Genomic DNA, 7,065 nt, shown 5'->3' with positions numbered 1-7,065 from the left:
TGTTTGTCCCGTGCAGGACCGACCGGGTGGCCTTTCCCCCAGTGTCTGGGGCCAGGACGTGTGGGTATTTTGGATGCGGCAGCGTATGAACTTCAATGCCGCACTCAGCGAGTAGGGTGGAGTTGTTTACTACGGCTTGTTGTATTTCTTTGTTCCTTAGGCCCACCACTGATGAATCGGCGTGTGTATCCCCCTTCGTGCTCAGGAATTTCACCCATTCTAGGTCCCCAGTTTGTATCTTGTCTCTAGGGTGTCCAGGTGTTTGAAGAGACGTAGAATGTTACTCCGATTCAGGATGTCATTCTGTCCCATACTGAGGAATCTCGGTGTGAGGACCACCTCATATACAACTGCTGGTGCACCCACGTTCTGGGCCCTTTCTCCCCTTTCTGAAGCTGACTCTGCTGGGGTTGGTCCTATGCGGGTGCTTCCTTGGTGACTTGAGGCAAGTCCTGTTTGGGGCCACTTGCTTTGATCGTTGGTGTTCCCGGCGACAGACTGAGGCCCCGGGCTTGATTGTGATGGATCTGGGGTAACCGACTGTAGTGTTGATTTTGCCAAAGTTGTCTGGGTGAGCAATTCTGCAGGATATGGACCTGTTCCGGCTGTTGGATCGTTGTCTGTAAGGTGATTTGGCCTTTCTAATGACTTTAGGCCCTTCTTACTGGAGGTACTTGGTAGTGCGGTTGACTTATGCTGAATTTCCAAAGGCAGGGAGAACGGGGGGACCTTTTTGCCCCAGTTTTTGTTGGTGAAAATTGGGTAGAACTGGGTGACTTTTGTACCCCCTTGAAAGGGCAGTTGATTGATCTTCAGTGACTGCAGTTGTCTCAGTTTTAGCTTTGTTTTTTTTCTTTTGCTCCTTCACCTTCTTTTTTGCTCTTCTTGATAAGGTGAGTTTGTGTGTGTCCGTCGCGAGTGAAGTGTGGCTCTGAGATTTAAACTTTGTGTGTCTTTGGGTGTTTCTGGGCTGCTGACGGGTTTGTTGGTCGTGTGCTCTGAGCTTTTACTGTTGTCGGCTGTGTTATTCTGTCCTGATGGAACCCCTGCTGGCTGTGTCGCCTTCGGGTAATGACTGTTATGCTTCACCGATCGTCAATGTTGTTTAAAGTCTGTGCCTCCATACACCCTTTCGCTATCTCTACTATGTCTTCTAGGACCTCGGGAAGGGAAGCCCACTTCTCGATGAGATTTGAGCAGCGGCAGGAGCAGTCGCCCCGGTTGGAAGCCACATGTTGGGAGATCCTGTTATTTTGGACTTCCACCTTGGAGCTTATGTCAGCTATGCTCCCTGCAATTGCTTGCAGAAGTTCTATTTGCACTTCCATCTTGGTCGATTGCCACAGGAGGGCTTTATTAGTTTCACTGGTTATCTCAATCGAGGATGATTTCTCAGAGACCGAGTCAGTGCTGCTATTGCAGTCGCGATAGTCAGCTTTTGAGTTGGAGGCCCATGGGGATGCTAGGGGCCACGCCTGGTTTGGGGTTAGATCAAGGGTTCTTTCTATCTTTTGTCCTAGATTGTGAAGGAAGGAGGCTGTGAGCTCCCCAACCACAGGGGTCACTGGGGCCAGGGCAACTAGGTGGGACCGGTGGTTCATTAGTTTTGGCTCTTTGAATTCGTATTGGGGCTCTCTAGTCTCCGTAGTCTGCGGGTATAGACCAAGGGTTTTGGGCTGGTGAATTTGCACAGTTGTCGTTACTATGAAGCCGCCTTTGGGCAGAGCTGTGTCGAGGGTCTTGCTGGTTGTAGTGTTCTGCCCATTATCTGTAAAAAGAGGGGGCGTTCCACCCCTGAATTGGCCGTCTGGTTGCTTTGGGTAGGGATGCTCAAGAGCTGCCCTGGCCGTTTCCTGGATGGTCCTCAGTTCCTCACAGGGGAAGGTCTCCTCCTTGGGTATAGGGGTGTTATCGGGCGATCGTCTGCTATGATCATTAGTGCTTTTTTCTTGAGCCAGGCGTGGGCCATCGGGGAGAGCGACCCTTGCGGTGCTGTTGTCACTGCTGAGGGGATCGTTTTTCTTAATTAGGACGTTTCTGATTGAGCCCCTTTGGTCTACCTCTTGTGGCTTTTCATTTGAGCTGTCTGTTAGTGTTTTGCTCCTCATAGACCTTGTTATTATCTCGTTATTAGGTGGTTGGCTCGTGAGGCTTTCTTCCGGGGTCGTTGGCAATCAGCCCTTTCTTTTGGGCCCCATGTGCCAGAAGCGCTGCTGGGGTTGACTTTTGGCTATTAGGCAAATGCTCCGAGTCCAGGACCAAATCCTTTGTTGCCCTTTTGTCTCTCTTCATATTAGTGTCCGGGCTGCGGGTAATGTTGTGGGCTGCGGGCGTGCAGGGGTATGCAGGGATAGGCGGATGCCCGAGGAGGTACCCAAGAGGGTTGGCACCTGTGGCCGCCCGCTCCTGTTGTAGACTTTTACAGTTCCTGTGGCTGTGGCTCTGCGGTTTTGCGGCTTCCCTGCTCACCGACCAATCGACAGGGGCGCATCTGCCGCTTGCCACTCGCTGCTCGCTGCTGAGCTCTCACCACTCACTGCTCGCTACTGAGCTCTCTGCTGCACTCTGCAGGCCACCAGTTCCTGGAAGCAGTTTTTTCGTTCAGTCCCTTCCGTCCCAGGGGAATACTAGGTTTCAGTCATTCTTTATTATGGATTGAGGGTTTTGCAGTTTTTGTGGTTTTGTAGTTTTGCAGGTGGGGGTGGTGACAGGGCAGTGGGATCCACAGGTCAGCCGCAGCAGTCCGTTCCCCGCAGCAGCCGCCGCAGCACCACCGCACCGCAACACTGCAACAGGCGCCGCACCACGCCCGCTGCTCCTCAGCACCGGCAGCGGCTGCCACACCCGCAGCTGAGGAGGTCGCAGGAGTCCAGAGCGCCAGAAGCGCCGCCGCGCCACCAATGCCAAGTTGCTGAAGTGCCGGCAAAACGGGAGCGGGAGCGTGAGCCGGTCGTGCGACATCAGCCCAGCAGACCAGGGCTCCTCCGCTCCTCTCCTCCGCAACGCTCGTCTGCTACGCTCAACGTGGAAACCGTGACCAGAATTGTCAACGTGGGATAGCCCAATGTAGGTCTCAACGTGGGATAGCTGTTACATACTTTCCCCTAAATAAGAGTGCAGTGCGCCCTTTTGCTTGCTTTTTTGCCTGGTTACCATATCGGTGTACTAATCTACAGCCTATGATGAGTTTGAGGCTTGTTCTTGCCTGCCAGCTCCCTCACCTTCTCTGTCCCCAAGATTTACATGTGAGAATTAAAGATCCAAAGCGGGCCGAGACAGAAGGGAGAAATTCTATAGGGTTGCATTTTGTCTTGGTCGAATATAGGTTATTTCACACTCAGAGAATGGAAACAGGGTTTCAATGTGGTGTTATGATGAATAAGGGTGTTTCATATAGTTTCTGGGTTTGTTAGCTCAGGTATCAAGTTAAATGTATCTCACACTGGTTGGCTGATTTGTTGAGGCACTTCGATCGGTCACTGTTTTTTTAACCTTTTCACTCATCTCTAATACAGTCTCTTATTTATTCAGCTTCAGATCTTATATCTCTCACAGAAGCAAAGCTAACCGCCCTCTACGTTCAGTCTCTTTTCTTGTTTATTAGGAGTCACACCCTTCAGTTTCTTTTGTGTTTTCTGAAGTGAATTTGCTTAACTTTTTGGTTACATGGCGAGAGAGAATTTGCATGCAGTCTGATGGTCATGTATGACATTTGACTATCTATGTTCAATGCCACATGCCTTCTGGGATTGTATTTTCATTACTCTGTCAGATTCCCTGTTTGGTATTACAGTAATCGATCACCAGAGTACTTTTTCAGAGGTGGCTCAATCCGGGCTCTTAACACAGCCTCTATTTTAATACTGGTAGAGACATGCAAATTGTATTGTAATTGCATGTTCGAGGCATGTGAGCTGTAGTGTTGGGTCTGGATGTTTGCAAGTTGTTTTTCTTTGAAGAAGTCTTTCCAGTCACGAGGTACGGTGACTCCTCTTTTCTGTGATAGTGCGCATGGGCATCAACTCCATTGTTAAATTGTTTTTTCCGCAATCGGGTTTGGACGTTTATTGCTACGCTCTGCTTCGGAATCATTCCTCTAGTTCCCTGTCGGTGCTTAATCCACTTCCTTTGATGGTATTGTTTTCGAACGCGTTTCCCTTACTCCGCGTTTCGACTCGATTATCGAAAATCTTTATTTTCTTTTGGAGAATTCATGGGCGGCCTCCCAGCCTATCCGTGTTGGGCTGGCTTGTCGTCGATGGACTGGACTCCATTTAAATTCTGCCACCAGTGCCGTGCAAAATATCCGTGTACGGACTTGCACCAGGTGTGTAACTTGTGCTTGTCTCCAGAGCACAAAGAACAAGACTACGACGCTTGCAGATCTTTTAGATTTAAGAAGACTCTCCATGATCGTTGGGCTCGACATCGAGAGATGCAGCGTTAGCAAATAGATGACACAATGGATACCTTCAGGTGAAGACTCCAAGCAAGAGGACATCTCAGCGGCCAAAGAAGAACAGGCCTTCGCTGTGTCTGACTCTGAATCAGACTTGCAGATAGAACTTGACGTCGACGAAGTACCGCAGGGACAAGGGGACATGAGTACAGAGGACCCCTTACCCTCCCCCCCACCCCTCCCCCCCCACCACCCGTCCCAAAAAAATCGAAGGCTTCGGCATCACCTATGCCTTCGGGTCAAGGGGCACAGAGAAGATGTTTCTCACGCTCCGCCTCCCGGCTCGGCACCAAAACATTCTGATAAGCCTTCTGGCTCGGGAACGAGTCGGCCAAAATCCACTTCGGAGCCAAAACCTTAGGCCTCCAAGCAAAAAGTCAGTTCGGAGCCAAAATCCTCAAAACCGAAGAAACATCCTTCGGAGCCGAAATCGTCAGCGCCGAAAGGACATTCCATCCCGGCTCCGAAAGCTTCGGTGCTGAAAACTAAAGAACTGCCGGATCCTTAACTAGACATTGTTCCCTCTAAATCGGATCCTAAACAGAAAAAGCTGTATATCAATCCTGACACAGGACATATTCACGCTAAGCCACCATCCAAGCACAAGCTTCCTGATGATGACAGCCATTATACAATTCTATTGAAAAAGAAGAATGTTGGTACCAGCACTTTTCACCCATTACCACCTTGTCCTCCTCCTCCCTCTTCACCACATCTTGACCCTTTACATATGACGCCCCATCAATCTCCTCTAGCTCATCATGACAGAGATGATAATGATGACGAAGACACCCAGTTACCAATTGATCCATGGACGGATTATACAATTGATCCTCCACAAGATACAGATCCAGACCTTTACCCTACAAGCCATCTCCACCTGATGACATTGTGTCATATCAAGAACCTATTACCAGAGCTGCACAATACCATAGTGTAGAGCTCCATAAACAATCCTTAGGAGAGGACTTTCTCTTTGAAACTCTAGGTTCCTCACATAAGTACAGCCAAACACTGCCTACGCTTAAAGGGATGATGAGGCACACAGACAACATTTTTAAAGATCCCGTACGTGCTAGAATCCTGACTCCTAGAGTCGATAAGAAATACAAACCCTCCCAACAGATCCAGTTTTCATTAAAAGTCAGTTACGACTTGATTCTTTAGTAGTATCTAATGCTCGAAAGCGAGCTAATTCTCAAACTTCAGGGGATGCTCCTCCCCCAGATAGAGAATCAAAACTCATTGACACTCCTGGTAAACGTGTAGCAGCGCAATTTTCTAATCATTTGCGTATTGCTAATACGCAGGCCCTTTTAACCAGATACGACAGGGTGCACTGGGACAGAAATGAAGCAATTACTACAGTTCCTCCCAGATGAACATAATGCGAAGGCACAGGACTTAGTTCAAGAAGACAAACTAATTTCCAACACTTATATTAGGTGTTCTCTCGACGCTGCTAATACCGCAGCTAGAGAGGTGAATACTAGCATCCTACTTAGAAGACATGCCTGGTTACGGATTTCTGGGTTCAAACCCGAAGTCCAACAGTGCAATCTGAATACACCTTTTGAAAAGGAACACCTTTATGGCCCTGGAGTTGATCAAGCGCTGGAAATAATGAAAAAAGATACTGACGTAGCTAAATCTATGGGAGCGCTTCAATCTCCTTCAAAAAGAGGTTCCTTTTGGTGCTCCTTTTATAGAGGAGGCTCCAAGGCAACAGCGTCAGATCAAAACACTTCCTCGTACAAAAATAATAGACAATCATCTTTCCCAAGAGGATTTTTTAGAGGAGGTTATAGAGGAAATAGTTCCAAGGGGAGAGGCAAAAACACCACACCTCGCAATTTCCCTTCCCCAAATAAACAGTGACTTCCCCACACTTCCCTACGACTATTCCACACCTGTCGGAGGAAGACTTCAATACTTTCTTCCCATTTGGAAATCAATAACTACAGACAAATGAGTACTTGGAATAATCCAACATGGTTATTGCCTGGAGCTTACCAACCATCATCTAACTATTCCACCTCACTCTCATAAATTGTCACCAGAACACTTGCACTTGCTCCAGGAAGAAGTGCAATCCCTCTTACTAAAAGGAGCCATAGAACCAGTACCACTTCAGTACCAAGGGACAGGAGTTTACTTCCTTTGCTTTCTGATCCCCAAAAAGGATGGCTAATTAAGACCTATTCTAGATCTCAGAGAGTTAAACAAATACATACTACCAGAACACTTTCACATGGTGACTCTTAAACAAGTACTCCTTCTTTTACAGCAAGTTGACTTTATGTCCACTTTAGATCTAAAAGACGCCTACTTTCACATTCCAATTCATCCAGCTCATCGCAAATACCTCAGATTTGTGATAGCAGGCAAACATTTCCAGTTCAAAGTACTTCCATTTGGCGTCACCACTGCCCCCAGAGTATTCACCTAATGTCTGGCAGTAGTAGCCGCTCATCTCAGGAGACAATGTATCCAATTCTTCCTGTACCTAGACGACTGGCTCATCAAAGCCAGCACTTACCAGAGCTGTGTACAACACTCTCAGGGCCAGATGTACGACAGTTTTTTGCATGCCCAAATGGGTTTTA

General features: G+C 48.1%; 1 pseudogene; it reads left to right on the top strand.

Annotated features, from left to right (window-relative positions):
* Nucleotides 1-5,189: 5,189 nt before the first annotated feature.
* On the top strand, nt 5,190-6,337 carry LOC146829661 (uncharacterized; annotated as a pseudogene).
* Nucleotides 6,338-7,065: the final 728 nt, after the last annotated feature.

This window comes from Triturus cristatus, chromosome 5_2 (assembly GCF_964204655.1).
Source record: "Triturus cristatus chromosome 5_2, aTriCri1.1, whole genome shotgun sequence".
Lineage (NCBI taxonomy): Eukaryota > Metazoa > Chordata > Amphibia > Caudata > Salamandridae > Triturus > Triturus cristatus.
Note: the sequence above shows the minus strand (reverse complement) of the source record. Positions and strands in the feature narration are given on the sequence as shown.